Raw genomic sequence first — 24,763 nt, 5'->3', positions numbered from 1 at the left:
ACTTCCCTGGTGATTTCAAAAGAGTTTTGGCTCATGCCAAGAGTGCTTTTGTCTTCACAGGAGAGTGAAAATTTAGGAGTGACCTACAGATATTTAATATTCAGCATGTGAATAGCTCATTAATACCAACAAGTTGACACTACAGAACAAATGATTCAAACTATAGAAGATAACTATGGGAAGCATAGTAACAGCAATAAAAAAAACAATTTTAAAAGAGAAGTACTTTTGTAAATACTGGTACAAAAAGCTCAAAAAGCTGAAGCTTGGAGAGGTTTCTCTTTCCACAAAAAAAAAAAATTATAAATACATTATGGCTCATTATAACATGATTTAGACAGACACTAATTCATTAGGCCTTCAGGGATTCGGGTAGAATCCTTTCGGATGAATGCAATCAGACCTTTGGTTATCACGCAATCCTAAAATCATGCCACAGTTGTTGGTTCAATTATACTTTTTAAAAATATTCCTCAAATATAAAATGATAAAAGCTTCTTCAACAATATCTTTACAATCGTGGTAATGTGTTATGAATTTAATTCCGGTGCATTCATACTGAAGGTATCCATTTTCACCCTCATTTAATACACTATGTCCCCAGGAGGATTCATTCTGACAGAGGGATTACGTGCTCTGACAACAGCTTCAAAAATTATGGCACACTGCAAGCAATACTCTTAATTGTGAAAAACTTCCTAATTTTAGAGTCAGGGACTTAACTATGTTTGTAATTCTTAAAATTCATTGGGTACTACTCTGTTCAAAATCTCCAAGCTACTAAGGAACAGCAATGTCCTTCTCGTAGGGCTGGCAGCACCTTCCCCATATGGAGCTTATCTTCAACACAATAACATGGTGAACTTAAAGCCCATTAAAAGCACTGCTGAATGAACACAAGAAATCCTGAGCTTAAGAAAACCTAGAATGGGAAGGATGTCATTTAATTTTATTGATATCTTAGAGAAAACTACTTTTCTTTCAAATATCATGCTATCATTTATTTTAATCAGATACCACTGTATTAATATATGCATTTAGCTGTGCAGAACAGGAAAAATACAGGGGGAAGGAAGACTAAGTCTTTGCTTTTAAGTGCAGGAGACAAGCATCAACTGGATGCAAAACAGTGTGCGCTGACAGTGCAATGAAGTTTAAATTCTCTAATAATAATTTTGCATGTCTATAGCACCTGAAGTGTATCAGATACTGATTCAATGAGTATGTGCACACAACTGAATTTCACTGCACCAGTTTTGAAGTTGGCTTTCTAGACTAACCAAGAAGCATGGCCATGCTCTTCTATCGAAGCTATCAGGAAACCTCACTAACTGAAGTCAGGCTTGAGAGACATAGAGAAGCATTAGTAAGAGTCGATCATCCTCTCATAACCTTTCATAAGCTTTTCATACAGAGTTTCTCTATATGAAAATATTGAAGAGGATCACATCCTTTCACTTCATAAAAGTTGCCATTAAATTATTTTAATATTATCTGAGAAGAACCAATAATCTGAGAGTTATCAGAGTAAAAAGGAAGTTTATGATCTCAGTGTGTTTTTAATTTGCAAGACACAGACCATTAGCACTAATACACTCATTGTCTGGCAGAGAAACCTGATGGACAAGTCTAATGATTTCACACCGGGAAAGAAGATACCAACATAAAGCAATCTTTAACTCAAAGAATGTGCCTGTCGCAATATTAAGAATGGGAGCAGGAATATGATGTTAAAAGAAAATAGATATACATGAGAGCATTATTTTAAATAGACAAAGGCAAATTTATATATACTATTTGCTTGATTTCATGCCTACGATTACAAGTTTTGAAAGTTGACCAAGGCAACACGGGTGTCCCTTTTGATAAATCTCAGGTGGTGAAAGAAAAATTAAAGAAAAAGATCTTTGAAGTTATAGAGTGAAAAAGGAAAAGTACACTGCACAATTAGGGAAAAAACTGCCCAATAAAAATCTACTTCAAAAAACTTGCTGATGTTTGGGGAGTTTCTTTCAACCTTAGGATGTAATACTGTGGAACAGAGGGGACTGAAAATCCCCTCTAAATCCTAAAATCTTTCTTAGGTCTCAGCATGGCATATGGACACATCTAGCATTACTATCATGGTTTGAATTTTGCTTTGGTGGTACTAGTACTCAAAATTTAGCACAATACCTCAAAATTTTGGGGAGCTTAAAATAATCAGTTATTAGATTTATCATTTTTTCCTTAAGAATCTGCTTTCTAATTTTGAGTCTTTAAGGTTCATGTTCTCTAGCATTTCTGAGTTCAGAAGGTAACTCCTCATCAGAAAAAGAAAAAACTGCTACACAAATTTTGGGTTCATGTAAGAAAAAAGGGATGGTATCTTACAAACAAAATACTAAATTATTTAGGCAGTTCAAAGGATTTATGTTATTAAGTTATGTTTTACAATTTGTATAATTATTTACAAGTTCCCAAATTTGGCACCATGATCAGGTACCCTACATACTGAACTTTGTAAAACTCGTGAACAGAAAGTTTACTCATGAGAAAATAGCAGTTTACATAAACAGAAAATCATTCCTGTGCAAAGACAGATGCAAATATAACAGGTAAAGGTATTTGGGTCTGAATGCCTTGATAGTGAATCACCACCTCTTCTGCCAATCAAAGGGAGTGATATTAGGCCCTTTAAGACAATAATGGGATTGGACCTCAAAAAAAAACCCCAAAATTTTACGCAGAAATACTGAAGAAGTTGACTACTTAGGGACTAATTCATACAACTAGTTTGAGACAAAAAATTTTATCATCTAAGTTAGGATCTCATAGAGCCAGCAAAGAGAAGACCCCACAGAAGACAAATGAGAGCACCTCCTAGTTGTGCCTCTCTCCACTACTGAGCACAGGGTGGATAACATCAGCTGCTCAGAAACGCGCTCTCCCTTCAAATAACACAAAGAACCTCTGCTGAATCTGCAAGTCCACAAATGGCCAGATATCTAGGCTGTGGTTTTGCAAAGTTTGCTTTCACTCTCCTTCCTAAATGATGAAAAAAACACCAAAAACCAAAAAACAAAACAAAACAAAAAAACCCAACCAAACAAAAAAACCACCCAACCTCTACATAAATAATCATAGTAATTGATGTGCACTACAGTGTCTATTTTGAGTAACAACAAAAATCTTGCAAATAGATTACAAAGAAAAATACATTTTACACACTACAAAAATTGCACTTCTGGCTCTACCTGTTCTTAAAAGGTAACAGTTATACTAAGTACAAACGCACTTCTACCATTTAGTCTATACAATGCTCTTCGAACAAGTAACTTTTATATTCAGAATACTCGCAGGAGACTGAGAAAATAGAAAGTTTCAGGACAGCTCTGTTTAAAACCTATAGATAACTTTTGTAAAATGCAGATACGTCACAACCCACGTTAGATAAAAAATGGCCCTTCTGAATACATTCTATAGTTACTGAAGGGTAGCACACAACAGTTATTCTAGTGGTGGTTTTTAATTCTCTCAGAGTTACACTCTTTTCCATGATTCTGCTATTTACAGTATCTGAATTCAGAAATTAGTTCTTCTATGGTTGAATTGGCAAGATGCTCAACATTTTGGCCTTGACCACAGGGAAGAACAGAAACATCTTAGAAGACCCACCGTCACCTCTGAGAAGTTACTTACATGTAACAGTAAGAAATTACTTACATATGCTTACTATTAAGCGTATGAATCTAATTGATTTGCTAGGTTAAGATACTATACCACTTCAGAAGACAGATATTCATTCTACACCACTTTACAGATGGGAAAATCATGCAGCAGGTCAATGAAAAATCCTGGACCAGGAGTGTGAAGTCTCACACTCCAGCCAAGTTTCCATCCTAATTGACCCAGACTGTATCTTTCTCTTACTCTTCATGCAGCAGAAATCTCACAAGCTTTTTTTCACTTAGAATTGCATTAGCTACTTTTTACAGTGATTGCTTCCTTTTTGCCTTCTGTTTATAGCTAACAGCAATTCTCTCTTCTGCTTTCAGACCATGTAACTCACGGGCATATTCTTGGCCCTGGTATTCCAACCACATAATTCCTCTGTTGTAAAAGCCTTACAAAACTGTTCTTGCTCACATCCAGATAGGTTTTCTGTTGTCTCTGCTAATAGCTGTGCTATAACAGTTATCTTCTCCTTGCGACACTTTCTCAGTTATTTAAGGCACCAAACAGGCAAACGTTCCATATTGCTATATGGCATCTTCTAGATATGGCTTCCTCTATAGTGTACTTAATTTGACACATTCTAACTTTAAATATCTTACAAACCATTTCATTATAGCAGATAAGTAAGATCTGAAGAACTAGATTACCTGGTCACCTGTGGAGCTCCTCCTCAACTGAAATCTTCTCAACCATGAGTATCATCCACTTGTTTCCTACTCTGTGCAGAAATCTTTTTCTTGCTGAGTAACACGTCTTACAGGAAGTCATGTTTAATAAAATGCTAGACTGATTGCAGATAAATAAATTGCTCTGCCACAAGCCTCTGATCTCCATTGTGCTCTCTATAGTACATGATATTTGCTCTTTGGATGGAACTGCAATTGACTCACACAAGTACAGGTATTTTCATTTAAGGTTCTTACCTTCTCCTTGGAAATCTGGCTTGTATTTAGATGCCACAGTGAAAAACACAGAGGAAATGAAACACTGGCAAAAGCTCTTCTTAACAGGAACAACCAAGTCACATCCATACAGATCCCATGGTCTCTTAAGAGCTGAATGACCTCTTCATCCACCTGAGCACAGAAAATCAATCCATCCTTGGCACAGACTGCACAGGTTGTGCAGGGAGCTCTCTGCTTATGGTCCTACCCCAGACCATGGCATATGGACCTCAAAAGGCACAGACCACCTGTAACAGAAATAAGTTAAACCCAGAGTTATTCTTGTATTTTTACAACTCTGTGAATGCTTCCCCAAGACTTTGGAAGCACACTGAAAGCCTGTGGTACATGTTGAGAAATTCTGCTAGAGAGAACAGCAACATCTCAGAGTGTCAGCATAGAGATCATGATTATTACTCCCTCCAGGGTACCACAGAATAATAGGAGCTCATTTGAAAACAGATAAAACCATGTGGGTGAATGAAGTTGAGCCTCTATGATGTACTTAGACCTGTAAAATTCATGGCTGGTCCTTCCAGCAATATCTGCAGTACAGTTTTATGGTGTATATTCAGCCTGGCTGTAAAAAAAGATGTTACAGATGAAGTAAAAAAAGACTCATTCAAAATAATATTGATCAAATTGCAAGATCAGTGAACAGTAAAACAGATGTGAATTCCTGTAGGTCTTTGTCACTGATTGACTGTAAAACCATTAGTGTGAATGTGCCTTCCTAATGGGTTAGCAGAACTGACTTCTGAATGACAATATTTCTCCTCCAGGTTTATACAACCCCAAAAGTGCAATCAATGAAGTTTTGCTGGACTTTAAAGGACAAAGGTTATTTGGAAGAATCAGATATATACTCTCACTACCTCACAAAGAACTCAATTTCTTTTTACAAAGAAAATAACATATTTGACAGTAACTTATATTTTAATTGCAACAGTTGATTAGAAGGAAACCATAAACCTCTGAAAAAAGGCAAGCCAACATATATTCCCAAGTGGGCTTAGGTATCTTGTCTCTGTTTTCTTATGTATCAATTACATGCACATCTGACTTTATATTTCATCAACAATAGCCTAACAGTGCTCTAGCAAGCAAGCAGGCATGGTAGCTCTCCAAGAGGCTTACTAAAGGAGCTTTAAACGTGAGGAGCAGATTAAAAGTTCAGTAAACAATGTGAAGAACTGAATGGGACTCGAAATGCTCCAGCAAAGTGGCAACGGTGTACCACTGACATGGCTTAAAAAGACCCTTTTCAATTGGGATTCTCCAGTGGCACACGCCCCCCCCCACCGAGCCGCCAGGCTCCAAAATCTTCCCATTCAGCATCCCCACACACACCACATGGGAACAGAGGAAGGCAGGAGCTGTAGTTGGGACCAGGGGAATCTGTGAGTGCTTGGGGGTCACTGTGGGAACTGAGCCGATGTGAGCGATGTCAGTCCGGCAGCAGGCACCGTGGGAGCCGCTGGGCTCATTGCTCCCGAGGACACCGACACGTGTGTGGTTTTACGTGTGAGCAATCCAGCAAACCGAATTTGTCAGGACACCTTCTGCGCAATCATACAGTTAAGCTATTAACAGAGAAACAGGGAGAACTCAATGTAACGTGTGACTGGCACAGGTGCCAGAGGTCCCACCAGATATCTAACAATTAGGTTGTACAGCACATTGTAGGAAGAAACTGTGAAGCCCGATGAGGTTCAAAGTCAGTATTTCACTATCAGAGACAAGAAACTGCTCTGGTTATTGGCTTATACTGACTTCATGTCCAGCTAACAACCATACCCAACAAATTACTTGTCACTTCTGATATTCTTGTCATTTGCAGGGATACTGCAAGTTTTCACACGTTTATATGGTAATTTATCAGATACACTTATAAGTACTCAGATAATCTAGAGAGCAGTAAATGCTTAGTCATTGCTGAGAAGCATTACAGAAAATCTAAAATATTGGAAGAGAATAGCGTTATTCAAATAGTTTCTGTTCTACAGTTCTGCCCTGCTGCAGAGTGCTGCGTTCGCACCGTGAGGCTTCTGGGATCTTATAGATTATTCTTTTAAATTTAATCTAGTAAGTGCAGTTCAGTTTAATAAACTGATAAATATTCCTAAATGAACATAACAGATTGTTATAATATCTGGCACTAAAATTTAGGAGTAGATAGGTGCAAAGAGAATTAAAGTTCTTCCCTAACAATCACGAGGGGGAAAAATATATATATATATCCTCTTGGCTTTTATCAGAACTTCCCCATACAGCCTCGGCCAATGAAACATGACGTAGCAGCAGTGGTATTACTGTTACCTACAAATCTCGCCATCAGGCAGATGCATCTTGAGATTAATTTAGCAGTTACCACCAGAATCTTATCCACAATTTGTCTGGTTTGCTCATTTTTAACGCAGCATATTTGACTGATCACACACACAATTAAAACATAAGACACATATAAAACCATTTTTTCCATTTTTTAGTCTATTTAAAAAAATAAATAGCAAGCTTTCTTGTCAGAGACTACTGAAAGACAAAAATACAGAATTTTAAAAAGTCAACCTAAATAGATTTTATGATAAAATAAATTATTCCACACTGTTAGTGACCAACCCAACACAAATTAGAAATACTTAAACATAGATTGCAAATATAGGTACTTTAACTAAAAATTAAAGAGACAATTGTGTGTTTTGTCTGTCATTTAAAAAATATATTCTATGGTGAGAATAGATATGATATATATACATAACACACACAGACACATTTTCTTCCTTGCCAGAGTACTGCTCAAACCAACCTGCACAGCAAAAGTGAAACACCACTGGCTCTAAGTATGAATAATTGGAAAAAAGCCTGTCATGCGGGAAATTTGAGTAATAGCTTCCTCCCATGAAAATGGAAGGTGGACCATTAATGACATTATAACATCAATGACTACACTTCTAAGAAGCCCTGTAGGCAGACTGAACGGTCCAGGTGACCGTGCCCTCAGCACAGGGGCAGCCAGGCACTGCAGGTATCACCTAAAGCCAAGGTACAAAGTAGAGCTCTCTTTTTCCTAATTACAAAACAGAAAGAAAAGTCTTCCCTAGTTACTCATCTTCCTAACAACCTCTTTCTTTGACTTTTCCAGACTCCTCTATCACAATAGATTCTTCTACTTAGGAAAACAAAAACAAAAAACAAACTACAAGCAACTTAACCTTGTTTTGATTGGCAGCTGTTTGCCCTTTCTTTGAAGGCTAAATTCTCAGGCCTCTATAAGAAGGACAAGTTTGGTTTTGTAATCCAAAATCAAGGAGCTTTTCCTCTTCCTTTCAGCATCTTTCTAAGTCCCTGTTCAGAGCACTTTTCTCTCACTGAGTTAAAGGGAGTAAATAGGTGAAATTCATTACAAAACCTTCCCTCCTCCAGAAGGGTTCCCAATAGGCTTTGCATAATTTGGCTTCAAAGTTCTGAGTGGTCCCAACTGCTGATAAAATTAATGGGAAATGAGTGCACTGCAACTCGCAGAATTAGGTCCATTCGGTAACACTCAGGCAACATCAAATCACTGTTCTCAGCGCAGAAATAAGCCACCTCCAAGACAAAATGCAGAAAAGCAACATCGTTTTTCCCTTCTTATTCTTCAAACACTGCAGCAGATCCCAAGTGGGAAGGGAAGGGAGGAATGCTTGACAGGTTTCAACATAAGTCTCCGAAGCCGTTTCCTGCTGCCAAATCCCACCCAATATGAAATTAAGGAGAAAAAAACAATAGATAAGACAAAAAAAAAAAAAGGAAAAAGAAAACAGAAGGCCTATGTGCCTAAGTTCAAGAATTAATCTGCCTTATAGTTTGAAATAACAGATACTGTACACAGAGGACAATCTATCCAAAAGGAAAATGCGCCATTGTACAGACAATAAAACAATAAAACACAATCCTATGAAGCGAATCACAAAAATAAAATAGATAAGAAGCCTGATGAATCTAAAAATAAAAGAAAAAAAGATATCAACAATTCTTAAATAAAAGTAGGCTTAGCTGGTTCTTTTTATAATGATTTTTGAGAGCACAAGAAAATCAGGTTGAATACATCATGAAACAGATATTCTACTAATTTAAGAGGAAATTGAAAGCAGACATTAAAAGGCTGTATGATACAGAAAATCATAGGAGACTGCTGATAATTGCTAATTATAAGCATTCCTAATGCTCTGTCATGCATGAGTTATAGGTCAATCCCTAACTCCAGACTTTATTCCATGTTCTCTCTATATATAATTGTGGCACATTTGTCCCATCATAGGAAAGGTTTTGTCAGCACTTCCGCTATAAACCTCTTACCAGGACTTGCAACTTTGTCATAAAAATATGCTTCAGGGTGAAAATTAGCATGGAAAGTCTCAGCCTATTAAAACTACAGTAAGTGTGTTGCAAATACAAAATCACAGAAAGGATGAGGTTGGAAGGGACCTGTGGAGGTCTAGTCCAACCTCCTTGCTCAGCGCAGGGTCAACTACAGCAGGTTGCTCAGAGCTGTGTAAGACCTGAATAACTCTATGCATGGAGAACCCAAAAGCTGCCCACACAACCTGTTCCAGTGTTTGATTACCCTTACAGTAAAAAAGATTGCTCTTATATTACCTCATCCATCATATATTGTATACCATTTCTAAGAAAATAAGTTTCAAGTTAGCAAGAATTAATGTTGTTATTAATTTACCACGATCTAACTCTCTGAAAAGCATGGAGCTGTAACTCCTTACCAAGGTGCTTGTGTCTTTGACACAGGTTTCATGTACAACCATGTGCTCATGCACATTGGACCCCCCTGCCATTCTCAGTGTGAAATTTTACATGGCCTGAAATTCAATTGAATTTGATTTTTCAAACCAAAAGACATACTCCTGGTGTTTGAGAAAACACTACGTAAACTTCTAAGTGTCTAATGGTGATAACTTCTCTCAGTAATCCAGTTGTAAGGAAAAAACTGAGCAGAAGAATGTGATTTCCTTTAATCCCCTTGACATAAACAATGGAATCATTTTACTGAAATGTAAAAACTAATAAAGATGCCCAGATAAGCGATTTCAAGCAAGATTGCAAAAAGGTAACACTATAATAAAATAAAACCAGGAACATATAAATGAATCTTACCATTTACAGAACCTGTACTGGAAGGGAAATAGATCCCTTTATATACAATACAATAATACCAATTTAGTTTTTTGAAAAATGATAAAAAAAAAAACAAAACAAACAAACAAAAAGAAAGGGAAAAAAAAAACCAACACAGGTCAACACTAACTGGGAGAATCTTCCCATTCTGGTAACTCCTGTGCTAACTGCTCATGCAATATTTGTTTTCACAGGGTAAAAGGAAACTGTTTGCTCACAGAGAATCAGCTGCAGAAATAGGAGGTTAAACTGAGACAGGGGGTACAGAAGAGAGTGGGAGAAGGACCAGCCCAGTCCTTGCAGCCACGTCCCATGCCCACGCATGACAGGGAAAGACGCAGTATGGCAGCGTGACTCCGTTCCTTCAGGTTCAGCAGCTCCGTCCCTCGCAGGAGGCCTGTCCAGCTGCAGGGCTGTGTGAAGCCACCGCAGAGCTGCGCTGGTAGGACCACGGCAGATGGTGAATGAGTCCTAAGGGTCTCCAGGCAAAGTGGCTTTTGTCATGAGAAAACAAAATACCACACATTTTTCCAAGATAATGAATCAGTGGCAGAGATGCATAAGAAACATTCTGATCTTTTCTTTCTGGAGCCTTGATTCATGCACGGCTCTGAGCTTTTTGTCTTCTACTTATCTGCAGCCTCTCACAAGAGCACAAATAGAGCAGAGGGAAGCATGCACTGTTACTAGGATTACTTAAACCAAACTCTAAGAGGGAAAAAGAGTTTTTCTAAGTATGTCACCTGAAAATGTGTGATAGTCAACTCACTCATCTAAATTCCACGTTGCTTTAACAGAATTTTACTATGTTTTGACCATTTTCTTAAATTGCATCAGCAAAATTCTCAACTTGTTTTGGTCAGCCCAGTGTGGAAAAGGTATTACTAGTGATAAACTTTCAATTTTTACAGGCAATTGTAGGATCAGCCATTCATTACTTTTTACCTCCTTGTTCTATCACTTCAATTCCTTTCCAAGTCTTCAGTTATCTAAAGCAGATGCTTACAATTTTTTTTTCAACAGTTTTGTGGGAAGACTGACTTCTTTTGGTCCCTCTTGTTTTCACTGGCCAATGCACAGTCACTGATTATCACTGAATTTTTGAGATTTTTTTTGGAAGATAAGGACATTCACATTATTTTGGGCTAATATTTGTACATTATCTTTCTACTGTGATGACCATTACTTACTTAAAAGGACAGATAACAAGCTAACTTTAACAATGAAGTAGACGTGCTCCTGCATATTTGAACTAAAGCTCTACATAGGACCCATTTGACAATCACACTGGTATCAGTCTCCTGTGCTAATATAATCTGCAATCCATACCCTCAACAAGTACCTTGGAAAAAAAGGATGCCAACTTCATTGATTTCATACAGGACTTAAGACACTGGCAAAGAATCAGGTATGAAACTGCTCTTTATTTTTCCAGTCAATTCTCTCATCCACAGAAGAGATAGAGCCTTCCTTCCCAACACAAAAGGCCACAGGTTTGCCTTCTGTGTGTGCAAAGCCAGTGCTGCCACAGAGCACTTAGTACAGACTTTGTTGCTTTGTTATTAGACTAATTCCACTCACACACACACACAGAAAGAAAATCCATATCGAGAGAAGGTTCTAATTAACAGATCCCTCTTCAACACAGATGAGTATCCAGAGATGAGAATGCTCAGATTACCTACTTCATGCTGATAAAGTGCAGAAATGAAACCCTGATCAGCTTTGGAAAGGCATTCCGTTGCGTTTAGGTAAACCATTAACAAAGGTACATTTCCTAACTGACATTAGAATAAGAATTATGACTTAAGCACTGGTCCTTTACAAGATCAATATTGTCTCTCTTTTTTCTTTCTTTTCTCTTTCTTTTAACTATCTGGGCTGGTAAGGATGACACATGCTTTTTAGCATCCTTAGTATTGTATCAAAATCAAGAGCTTTTATGTCCTTCTGCCACAAAGTCATTGTTGAAAGCACTGGGATATTGCCCCTCTGCTTCCCATTTCCCCGAAAATAATCATCAGTCTCCAAAAAGACAGAATTTTTCATTTTAGAGCCAGATACAGGTTTTCTTCTTACCAATTCCCATGCTGAACTCAATTTGACCTCTCTACTTTCCTTTCCAAATTTAAGTCTCATCAGCCCCTCAGCCCAACACTTGCAAATACATATGCAAAGATCCAGCAAGGAAACAAGAGAGAACATCTCAATTTTAGGAGTCTGGGCTGTACATGTCTCTCCCACCTTTGATGTCCCCCATCTGGTGGAGTACAGCATGCTGCAATGGTATGCATGTCAGGAAACTCAACTACTAAAGCATTTCACTTAGTTACACACTTATTTTAGGTGAGGAGGGACTGAAAACTACCTTGGCTGGTCTCAGGCTCAAGTATCTGAATTCCATGATCATTATAGTCATAGAACGTCCTGAGTTGGAAGGGACTCACAAGGATCATCAAGTCCAACTCCTGTTTCTGCATATGACAACCCTCACGTTTACACCATGTGTCTGAGGGCCTTGTCCAGTTGCTTCTTGAACACTATCAGGCTTGGGACCATGACGACCTCCCTGGGGAGCCTGTTTCAGAGCTTCACCACCCTCTGGGTGAAGAACCTGTTCCTAATGTCCAACCCAGATCTCCCCTGGCGCGTTTTCCTGCCATTATGGACTTACCTCTTTCTCATTCAGGCTTTGGGGACAACAGAGGATTTCAGAGATTTGTTGGATTACAAACTTGAACATTGTCAGTGCCTATCTTGTCCAGGCACTTGAATTTGTTCTATATTTTGTCACATATATGCAACAAGTACACTCTGAGAACCTTAAACAATTCCTGCAGGCTTGTTCTCTGTATTCCTTACTTAGATCTGATAAAGGAATACATATTCATAATGGTGTCCATGTTGACAGGTTTTGCTGCAATGTAGCTTTGGGTATGTACACACTACTTGGGACAAGCCTTTTCTCTGTATCTAATGTCCAGTTGACTCACAGACTTGGTCAGAAAAGAGACACAGGTAATGGGGGTGCAAACTCAGACTCTTTTCATGCCAGACCTCTCTCCAGAACAGATCCTCAGAAAGGCTAATATAATAGTAGTAGTTTTTTCAATTCCTCATTGTTACATCAACATATCTTGATGAGAAAAGCTGATCCCAATCAGATTACCTTTAGTTCTCATTCTATATCCTCTTTCATCAGCTTTTCTCTAGGTCTTCCTCTCTTTTGGGTGCTTCTGAAGCAAACACACACCCCAGTCACTCCTACTTGCAGTCTTTTGCGTTAAGGTACAGCCTCACAGAGCACAAAACAGGTTCCTTTGGTATGAAACAAAACTGGAAAACTACCACTAATGTACTTCAACCACTAATCGATATATTATCCATAAGACCAGACAGAGCTTTTCTAAACTGCATATATGATGGGCAATGGGACCTCAGCACTTAACCTGGAATGAGGGTTTGGTCTTGCAGAGGCCCCTCAGTGCTCTGCTCCCTTGAGCATTCCCAGCCTCACCTTTCCAAAGGCCCGAACCTGCTGCTTTATATCACCACACAAAATGCTGGAAAAGGACCATGCTGCCATTTATCTCAATTTAGTTTTAGTTCAAATACTTATTTTTTGTGTGTGGTGGGTTTTCAAATTAAATATGCCTCAATGTTTCATTTTAACAGTGTTTCACAAGGGAGAGCTGATTTCTTTTCGAAGATGTTACAATGTTAACATTAGGACAATAAAAACTTGGCCGAAGCTACTTATTAATAAATGCAACAAGAAATAGGTGTGCCATTTTCTTTTTCTATTTTTTTTTTTCCAATTCTGAACTGTTCACAAAAGATGTAAAGTTTATTTCCAAGCTTCTTACAACTCTGATGAGTTTCTCTTACTGGTCTGCTCCTCTAGTCACTCTGCTGATCTTAGGGAATAGCCTTGCATACCCCCAGATTACCTCTGTACCTGTAAATCTTCACCTGGAAGGATATGGTTTGTTTCCATCACCTTTGAATTCCAGTTATCTACAGACAAATGCAGCTCTCCATCTAGCCCTGGGTTGTTCAATGTCACAATTGTTCCCATATACATGGGACTTTGAGCAACAATGTACAGACTGTGGAAAGGGATCCCTCATATACAGAAGCTGAGCTATGAAAACAGTCTGGACATAGAGAGAACTTGAAGATCTCTCTCAAAATTTCCCCAGAATCCTCATCTCTGGGATCCTTCTAAGCTTTTGTTTGCTCTTTTGGTGCTTTGGGCTGGTTTCTGCCCCTGCTTCCCTGTAGCTATGCACCTGTTCCACTGTCCCTTGCAAATCCATTCCGAACCAGAAGTGTAGAGACAGCAAAGCCCACACCGACCTGCTCCACAGCTGAGATGGTCCTTTCAGCCTGGAGACTGACATTTGACAGAAATATTAGATCATAGCAGTTAACAGTTCAGTAAGTCCAATTAGGGCAAATTCAGCGCTCTCAGGCCTTACAGTGCCTCTCTAAACCTCATGACAAGTAGCGCTAACACTTAACAAATGTCTTTCAAACATAGCAGACGGAACATACTGTCATTGCTATGTTGTTCTGATGGATTTCTGGAATGAAAGCCACTGCATAGCTGCATTCCTGAGGCAAGTTTTATACTTCATTAATGCAGTACATAAGCTGTACAATTATACATCCATATGTCACTGCCAAATTTATACACTTTTACATACTGTTAGATTAAGATGGTTTCATTTCATTGCTCTGCAAATGGACTTTTGCAAGCGTATTTCACTCAAATTTTTGTGCAGCACTGACAGGCAAGGCACGTGAAAGACATGGGGTTCCTTGTGAAAATGCAGCACCTACAACATGCTCTGAAATAAAAAGCGTGGCATCAACAAACAGTGAATTTTTACACTCTTACAATATGGTGACCTTTTCAAAGTGTAGGCTGCAGCCCAACGTTCCCTTCCCCCACCAATAGGCACCATTTTAGAACCAATTCCACTGGATTATGCTGTCATGCGCTGCAATGTCTCTTGATCTGACCCACTTCAAGTCTGATGGAGGTTTGTTTACACTGGCAGATATCTGATCTAAAGCAGCAGGAGGATTACAGCACTGTCTAATTAGAATAACTTTTCAATTTATAGTGAATAATGAATACACACCATTGGACGCTGCTGCCTACTGATCTGGGCAAAGAACGAGCAGATCTGGGTTCTGACCCTTGGAGCAAAAAGGTAAAAAAAATAAAAAAGTAAAAACAAAACACAGACTTTAGCTGATGTTTAGCTGATATTATGAATCTAGCTCTTCATCATGCAGCCTGCTTTTACATCTTTGGTTGCCATTTCTTTCCCTCCTCAAAGAGACTGATATGTTCTGTACACTCTCATATCAAGAGACTAGATGATGAGGTACAGAAAGGCAGAAGACTCACTTCATGTTTGAGAGGCAGGTAGTGTAAGACAACCACAACCATAATGCAGGACCATGGTGCTACAGCAAGCAAATTAAAATTATTCTCCTCACTTAGTAATTAGTGTGAGCTTAAACACAGCACTTCACATCTTGTGTTTTAGTGATCAAGAACATGCTGAGATGACCCCAAGAGGTCTGAGGTACTTGTGGAGTCCACCTTCCCAACAGTAGCCAAGTGACTGAGGTTGCTGTTGCTCTCGGTGCTCTCACTGTCCTTAGTTCCACAGTATCCACCATCCAGGCAAATCCAGAGTATACAGTCCTTCATCTTTACTAGATCACAGACAAAACTACAAATTTCAACGGCAACATTGCCTTGCCCTTATCCCTTTTCCCCAGCAAGATGATCTTGAGAGTGGCTTAAGCGGGCCTCTAAAATTGAACAATTTGTGAAGGCTGTATAGTTCTGGCAAAACCAAAGTCATAGGTTTTTGTGTAGAACAGTTTCTGAAAGCCAAGCAGGATCGTACCATCCTGTAACAATAAATCGAGTTAGACATAGGGTGCAATGGAAAAGAGCCAGGGATAGGAAACATACTGGGTAATCAAGAGGTGGGGGAATAGTAAGTAGTAGTCAAGAAACCTTAAAGGAATTGTGAAGAATACCCTGGACAGATTCTTTCCAATAGGTGACTACAGAATGTCTCTGCAATTGTTCTCCCTTGTTTTAAGAACAGAGATGCATTTATTGCATGTAGCTTGTTCTTATGGCAAAGACAGATGGAAAGCATGTTGGGCTGTTAGTTAATACAGCTGCTTACATATCAAGCTGCCTTATATGAGAAAATCTGCATGAAAAGGATCAAACTGATGAAACGCATCTGGCTTAGCACACAGCAGCAAACCTGGGCAAACATATTACGGTAGTTCAATTACTGATAGAATACTAGAGCCTATTCAAGACTTAATATTTAATTATCTTTAGACTGCATCAGTTGTCAAGCTGTCAGCAGCATATGTAGAGGGTACATAGGTGGACATCTGCTACAGACTAAGAATGCCATACACCATCAGAGCTGTTTGCCACAAATACACAGAAAGAAATTCAGGAGCAGTTATTACAGCCACATCTTCTGCATAAAACACAGTTACACCAGAGATATGTAGCTTGGATCACACTGCTGCTGGCAGGAGGCAGAAGGACAAACTGCACTGACCAGGGGCTCACTGAAGGTGAGCAGTGAATCCCGGGGTAAGGGAGATGTAAGAGCACTGTTTAAACCATCTGCACTGAACCACCCAGAAATCCAGCTGAAACTAAGCTGACGTGTCTTTCTTGCATATAAAACACTGTTGTAAAAGATCATTCAGGTTGCAAAGTCAAGTCCAGTTAAGCTTAATTCTGCTTCTTTGAACAGATGCGTCATGATGCTGTGCATGCATAATTATACGAACACATTCTTTTTTTCTGCCCCAGGAACATCATCACATGGAAAACTCACACAGAGAGCAGTCCTAAGTACTCCTCTGATCTCAGCTGCTGCTACCCCAAGTACCCACTGCCCACACCAACCCTTACAGAGCTTGCTTAAATAAACTTACATGCACTCCCTCCCCTATAGTCTTCCTCCAGCAATTCCACATCACTCCTCTCCTCACCTCACTACTCCTTAATTCATCTTCCAGTGCTGTTTGCCCACCAAAAGTGTCTGCTCGGAGCTCCAGTTTAGTCTTTGGGGCTACTCCACCTCAGCGCCACAGCAGAAGCGCTACAGCAGTGGAACATTCACTTGGTCACTCTAAATCAGGATGCCTTACTGGTACCACAAAGCAGCTGCTGGTCTGAACATACCCCTGAGCTATAGTAGGTCCAGGAAAGTGATCTCTTCTCACTTAGAAGCCTACTCAGCTTCTAGTGAAGCACAAGGAAATAAAATCAAAGTCGGTAACATGGCTAGATATAGCTGGATTATTACGAGAAGAACAAAAAAGCCTCACTCCCAGCAACATAATAACCCTCTAGACAAAGTGTCTGGTCTGAAATATGAAAGTGTGAGAGCTTTTCAGCCAACAATTAAGAATGTAGTCTCCTTCCAAGAAAAAGCTCGATTATTTCTGCTGACAAAGTCTCAAATTCATCCCATAGCAGCAGCCAAGCATACTTCAGCTTGACAAAGCCCAACTCAGCAGAAACAAATCTTAAAAAATAGACATACAAGGTAACCTTTACTCTAGGAAGCACAATCAGCTACACCTACATCATATCTTACAGGTTTGCATTTCTTCTGCACTGAACAGTGACAGTAAAGCACAGTGTAGCTAAGTGCATCACTTTTTAATGATCTTTGAGAAGGTAAAGAGGACAATGAATTTCTTCCTCTCCAAGCCGTATGTCTAAAATGGTGAGTAATGTGAACACATACAGTGGATTGAAAACACCTTCTTGCACTCCATAGCATTTGTAGAATTCTTCACACTCTTCTAATAGTCACCAAGCAATAGTGCTGCTGCACCATTCCTGTTCCCTTCCATTTGTAAGACTGATCAATTACCAGCAAGCCCAGAAGAACTGACATTGTTTTTCAAGCGGATTCCCTTATGACACTAGAAAACTGAAAACACTGGGTTTGTATTTACACGTTGTACACAGTTTGAGTATGGAATTGTCCAAATTTGGTGTGACCAGTGATCCCTTTGCAATTGCAAGTCAGTGTATTTTAACCATCTATAAGGCCACTAAGTGCACTAGGGAAATTTATAGCAATTGATAATGGAAAAGGTGACTTTGTAATTTTGCGGAAAGAAGCTGAAAATTTTGTTCCTTCTTGTAAGGTCTCCAGAGGCATTAGGATTTTGTACTGTAAATGAACCTTAAAGATTTGTTTAAAGTAAAACTGGATTTGCCTAAGTAATTTTTTTTCATACAAACCGTTTCTTTGTACTTCTGTTCTACAAGGTCATATAGCAGGGATTTAGGGTTCTTGAGGGTTTTTTAACATAATAACCGTTTCTGCCCTTTCAGTGTGGGTTAAAGATACACATATTAAAATGCAAAGTCAAATACAAGTTATTTTCACAAGCACTAATGTAAAAAATTGTCTATATTCCCATTTTCTAGACTAATATTTACCATCTTTGACAGCCTTATTGCTGAGCAGATTGCTGCATATTTCAGCATTATCTTTTAACAATTTGACAGATCCACGTATTTTACTGTGATTATTTTATTCCAGGTTGGAAGCCGGATAGCTCCTTTTCGACACATTGAATCACAAGATTTGTAGCACAGCAAATCGTCCTGTGATTTATTGTTAATATTTTGATGATGCTTTACAGAGCATATTTGGATTTCCAGCAGTGCTGCTTTGTTTGGTCTGATCTGCTCAGAAATACAGCTGGCAGCCTCAGTAACCTCAGGATATATATTCCACCAGCAGAAGCAACAGTCAGGCGACCATCTGAAAGAACAGAGTTGAAGAGCAGAAGGTCACTCGGGAACCATTGACTACTGCAATGGCACGGAGTGCTTGCTTTCTTAGAAGAGAAGGAAATCTTGACAAGTTAATTCTGGATATTCAGTAAAAGCCAGCAATTTCTATTGTCAGTCATTTAAATACAGAGCATAGGAGCACAGGATGGATAGCTAAAAAACCACACAAATACAGTACAATAGAAGAGAGAATATATAGTTCCATACAGTAAGTTCTCTTCTAAATACAAGCAAAGGACATAAAGCAAATCACTTTAATACCAATTGCCCTTTCAAGGAAGTGCATCATAGACAATTTTGCCACCCAAATCCAGACAGTAAAAGATTCTCCACATTGTTCCCTCATTTACTTCAACTTTCTATGTCTTCAGATTATAACTGGTAATTCTATTAATTATTTCCAGCTAGGTTCCTAGGGTTATTACTATAAATGATTTTTCACCCAGTGAAGCATACCACAAGCTTTATTTATTTTCATAATGATTGCATATTCATAGGAAGTAAGACTGGAAGGGACCTCCTGGGTCATCAAATGCAATTCCCTGCTATCACAGGCAACCACAAAATATAACCTCTTCATAAATGAGCAAGTTCCATCTCAGAAGTAATTTGGTTTCTTGTCCTCACTGGTCTAATCGGAAAGTTGCTCCAGAATCTCACCACTCCAGTGTTTATCAACCTTCTGATTACCAAATTAAAACTATTTGTGGAAAGTTTATTCTAGTTCTGGTCCCAGTGCCACCCTTTAACTCAAATAACATTTCTACCTTCTATTTGGTCCATTTATAGAAAGCAACCACAACCTCTCCCATCGTACCATTGTCACAGCTTATAAAGTATGGTATATATCCATACAACTGCTTATGTACCAAACTAGCCCCATTAATTTACAAAGACTCCTTTTAAAACCTGGGAAATTCTGTGTCACATTAGAGCACCCAACTTGAGGCTTTTTTAAGGTAAGACATCCTGATCTACTGGTGTTTTGTTAGCCATACCAATTCACATCAATTGACAACGCATGAAAAGAAAGACAAACCACCATGTCTAATGAATGCCTAATAGCATGCAAATGAGCACTATGGAGTCGGCTGAAGCCTGCAGATGCCTAAAATGGGGAGTAGAAACTGCTAATCACTACAAGATGTTAACTATTAGGTATATGTCTCCAGGTCCCCTTGGAGACATTAATAATTAGGCAAATACCTAGTTAAGGCATGTACAGGGAAGACATGTACAGTTCTTATTACTGAGAGCCCAAGGCCACATTTGCCTCTGTGGGAGTGGGGGCAGAGGATGGAGCACCATGTGCTCTCCTGCTCTTGCTGCACTCAGTGCTCATCACAAAGCCACGTGGGACAGAAGGCAGGTGTACCCGTCCTCAGGCATGAGCTCCAAGAGTAGGAAAGGAGAACTGTGCGATGCCAGGGCATCCAGCCCGCACTCTTCACAAAAGATGAGCATTTGACAAGAACTCTGAATGCCTGGTGTGCATTTCCCATGTGCACCTGTACCTTACAGCAGCTGGGCGGCTGGAGCTAAGAAAAAATTCTGAACCGGAGAATTTACAATACAGCCCCAGAGTTATATTGAAATCAGACCTGTACATTTCTTCTTGAAACTTTCACTGGGATAATGACAACGAAATCATACTTTGTGATTAAATGGCACCAGGAGAAAATTCACATTAAAAACCCCTCGAAAGTCTCTATTAAAACAACCTTCAGGAGAGGTTGCTTTACCCGCCTTTTCTATACTGTAGCACAGAAGATGACTTGTAGTTACCTGTATAAACACACATACACAAATTATCGCTTTCTGCCAATTTTACCAAAATATACATAAGTATACAGATAAATACAAAAAGCAAAGGCAGGCTCCTCTAGGAATGAGGAACAGAAGGGCATTGTTCAGAATGACTGCACAAGGGTTGCTACTTATCTCTAGTTTGTCCAGGTTAGATCCTCTTCTGGCTTTTTTAGGTCAGCATGTCTGTATAAAGTATAGATGCTGTAGATGATGTAGATATTATATAGCAGTTGCCTCTCAAAGATACTTGATGTGGATTGGGAAATCACAGACCTAAAACCCTTGTGTCTTAAAAGGTACAGAAATTTTCTTTGTACATATAAGTAAAAAAGTAGAAAACTGCATCGTGGAGTCCTGGAAACCTTCAGAAGAGGAATGATTCATTTACAACAACACTGACAGATGTATTTATTACTTAGCAAATAATTATTGGCTTAGAAGGGAATTCTGAGGTATTCCCTACAACTAGATTAGAACATAAGAGATTCCAGCTACAAATACTGTAATTTAAAATGAACTATTAAATCATTTGAGCAACCAGCACTGCAAACTAGAAGAAAAAGATGAATGATTCAAAAGGATGTTTTGATCAGTAAGGTGGAAGTAAAACACATTACTAAATATGAGATCTGGTAGACAGAGAGGATAAGAAACGTTAATAAACCTGTTTGTGTCAACTGATAACCAGGTAGATTTAAATCAAGATTATGATAATTTGAAAAGCAGACAGTTGGAAGAGGAAAGCAAGTTTGAATTGCCAGAAGATACACATGCACAGAGTGAATTTTATGGAAATTAGGAATGCTTATAGTGAAATAGCCTGATATGAGCTCTACAGCTTGCTTAATGAAAGTATGTTAACAATAACATCAGAAATGAAAGAAAAGCACCTGTAAAAAACTGATAGGTTTGAACTGGGCACAGGCATTGTGGTAAGATTATGAGTTCTCTTAATATAAAGATAAGACAGTGTTATCAGAAACTGGATTCAAAGAACAAAATTAAAGAGAGAGAAAAAAGAATTGCTGATAGGAGAGCTACCCTCTGCCAAGGCAAAGGGTATTTTTTCCACATAAATCAGTACTTTTCCATATGTAGAAAAGGATGTGGAGAACCAACAAGAGGAAAAAATATCTCCCCAGCTCCTGCCTTCAGCCCATAAGACCTCAGAGCTAGAGAGGTAAACACCTGGTAGCACTTGGCCCGGGCTCGGGGGAAGCAGCTCCTGTGCTGCAGCTCAACTGCAAATTGTCTGGTAGGAGGCAGCACGCTGGAAGCTGTCACACTCAAAACAGCTCCTGTTGAGTTCAGGAAGAGTTAAAGCATTAACCTATTGCCTCAGACAGTTTCTAATCAGTGTACCAAAGGTGAACGGGAGGATACTAACTTTGAAGATATCAACTGAAATTATTTGCTCCACAATATGACTGTTAGGTAGCTTTGGGAAAGCCATTTAAGTTTGAGCTTTACAGCTGAAGTAACCAGACACAGGAGCCTGAATCAGGTAAATCTTCATAGAGACATCCCCGCAGCAAAGCCCTACACACACTGCTTCATTTTCCAGGGTATTTCAGTGCACGGTGATTGAATTCACCACAAATGCAACAGGATGAATACAAAAAAGGAGCAGGCACTCATCTGGTTGCAGCAGTGTGTGTCTTCCCGTAGGCTGAAATTATGGGAAATGTCTGGAATAGTGTTCCACACACTTGTTCTTCCTTACTTCTAGGTGCAAATCTAAACAGAGAGAGGATCTGATTTCAAAACTACAACCCTGTTGTCCTAGAAGACATCTGACCTTTAAATCAAAGTACTTCCAAAGTTTTCTGAAACGTTTATCTGCCTGGGTGGAGAGAGATGGGAGATCAAGCCATTATAACTGAAAAAAATTCCCAGAAATAATGAAAAAATAAGTGGAAAGTACAGCTCTCCTGCTCTTTGTCTCTTAATCTCCATTGACAAAATGGGATCTTAATATTTCCTAATTCACATAGGCATAACAAATGGTCATATATTCTCACCAATTTATTGTCACACAATTACAGCTGGATAAAAATTTATTTTTTACATACTTTTAGCTAAATTAGTGCTAATTGTAGCTTTCAGGCAAAATCACAAGTACTTTTGTTTGGTTCCTTCAAAAGAATAGTCACAGAGGAACACAAAGATGATGAGGGGTCTGGACCATGTTTCTTATGAGGAAAGATTAAGAGAGCCTGGAGAAGAGAAGGCTGAGGGGGGATTTCATCAATGCCTATAAATATTTCAAGGGTGGATGTCAAGAGGATGGACCAGACTCTTCAGTGGTACCCAATGATAGGATGAGGGGCAATGGGCACAGACTGAAACAGGAGGTCCCATTTGAATATGAGGAGAAACGTCACTATGAAGGTGCCAGAGCCCTGGAACAGGCCTCCCAGAGACGTTGTGGAGTCTCCTTCTTTGGAGACATTCAAAACCCACCTGGACATGATCCTGTGTGACCTGCTCTGGTGAACCTGCTATAGCAGGTGGGTTGGACTGGATGATCTCCAGAGGTCCCTTCCAAACCCAACCGTTCTGTGATTGCATGGAAAAATACATTCTTACTCATGCAAAACAAATGACTTTCAAATGTTGTTTTGGTTGAAATTGTACTTCTTTAACAAGTAAAATGTTAATATTTTCATAAAATCCTTTAAAAAAATTGCATTACATTTTTTTTTTTCACATAGACATTTATCTATTTGTAACTCTGAATACATCTTATTCTTAAGTCCAGATATTTGTAGTGTATCCTAAACACTCTAAATAAAAATCATCTATGTTTGAGAGTAGCTTGCATATCTAAGGAATTGTGTTCTATAGGTCAAACAACTACAGTTCATAACTGAAAACTTGACTTTTTCCGGAATGACAGCTGTCATCTTGAGCACTTGAACATCTCCCAGTTTTTCCTGAGGCATCTTCAGAAGTACAAATGGATGATATTGTTTCTGAAATGTGTATATCAGTGCTTCTGCCTTGTATGTACCTTAACCACACGTGTGGTCTGGGTTGCTAGATTACTACCTATCCTTTTAAATTTGCTGGGAGATTTCCCTGGGGAATGTGATCTCTACAGCTACTGTACAACTCAAGGTTACAATCTCAATAACACATCCTGCTATAATTATGTTTAGGCTGGTGCTTTCAAACTATTCATTTCATTAAATCTCCATTTGAAGCCTGAAGCAAGGAGCTGAACATCTTACTACATACTGAATGTCTGCGAAAACAGATCTGAAATTCCCAAATGGATTTCTTCAAATAACAAAAAAGGAGCAACAACAACAAGGTGCCTTTTCCAAACAGTGGGTGTCAGCCCTAAGTTAAGGATGTAATTCATTTTCAAGTATTCCTCATTACACACAGATTTCCTAAACCTCTATGTACTCAATATATTCCATTCTCAAAGGCCTCAAGAAGGGAGAGAGGAACAACATTTATTAACTTCATAATGTGAAGTTAATAAATCTAGATTCCTGCAAGAAAGATTTGATGCTTCAGAAAAGATGTCCTTTTCACTCCTGATGAGATCAATTTATCTAGAATAGGCAAAGTAATTTAGAGGGCACAGAAAGGAAAAGTTGTCACAAAGTTATTAGGGAGAATTTAAATCAGAGCTTTGATTGCAAGTCTAATGCACAGCAGAAAGTGCAGTTTTTAGAAACTGTGCAAGTGCCATTAGGCCTATCATTCCTACATCTGAAATATTTATATGAAAGAACTTCCATTTAATCCATATTAATCCATAAATTGTTTTCATAGTCACCACTTACCTAAAATATAATCAGAATTCTCGGGACTACGGAGAGATGCATAAAGCAAGAGAAACAACAATCACACATGCTTTGAAGTTGACATGTTCAGTCTCACTCAGAACAGTTTCATTAAAAGCAAGGACTTCATACTACATCCCTTGCACCAAGAAAGGGCTTGTACGCCTTTGCATGATTACTTTTAACGTGAGAAGTTTCTCACCGATTGAGGCAATGTGTGTTCTGAGTCAGTCCTCTTGCAAAAACTGGCAAATGGGCTGCCAGAACTTTGCTGTGTTAATCCCTGCTGCTGCTGCGTAGCCCCATCCATCATTGCACAGGTGATTCCAACACTGAGAATGTTTAAGTCTCAAAACCAGGACCTCAATATAGTTTCTGTGCATCGATGTCCTAGGCTAAAAGAAAGGGAGAAAACCAATAAAGTAATC

General features: G+C 38.9%; 1 long non-coding RNA gene across 3 annotated transcripts in view; it reads right to left on the bottom strand.

The window, feature by feature from the left end:
* LOC136107181 (uncharacterized) overlaps positions 1-24,763 on the bottom strand; it is a 223,080-nt gene that overhangs the window by 84,079 nt on the left and 114,238 nt on the right. For all 3 annotated transcript variants that reach the window (XR_010652248.2, XR_011741224.1, XR_011741225.1), the window contains exon 2: positions 4,641-4,909. This is a non-coding gene — a long non-coding RNA (uncharacterized lncRNA). The remainder of the gene's footprint in view (positions 1-4,640; positions 4,910-24,763) is intronic.

Source organism: Patagioenas fasciata, chromosome 13 (genome assembly GCF_037038585.1).
Source record: "Patagioenas fasciata isolate bPatFas1 chromosome 13, bPatFas1.hap1, whole genome shotgun sequence".
NCBI lineage: Eukaryota > Metazoa > Chordata > Aves > Columbiformes > Columbidae > Patagioenas > Patagioenas fasciata.
The sequence above is the reverse complement of the archived record's forward strand: the minus strand, read 5'-3'. Positions and strand labels throughout refer to the sequence as shown.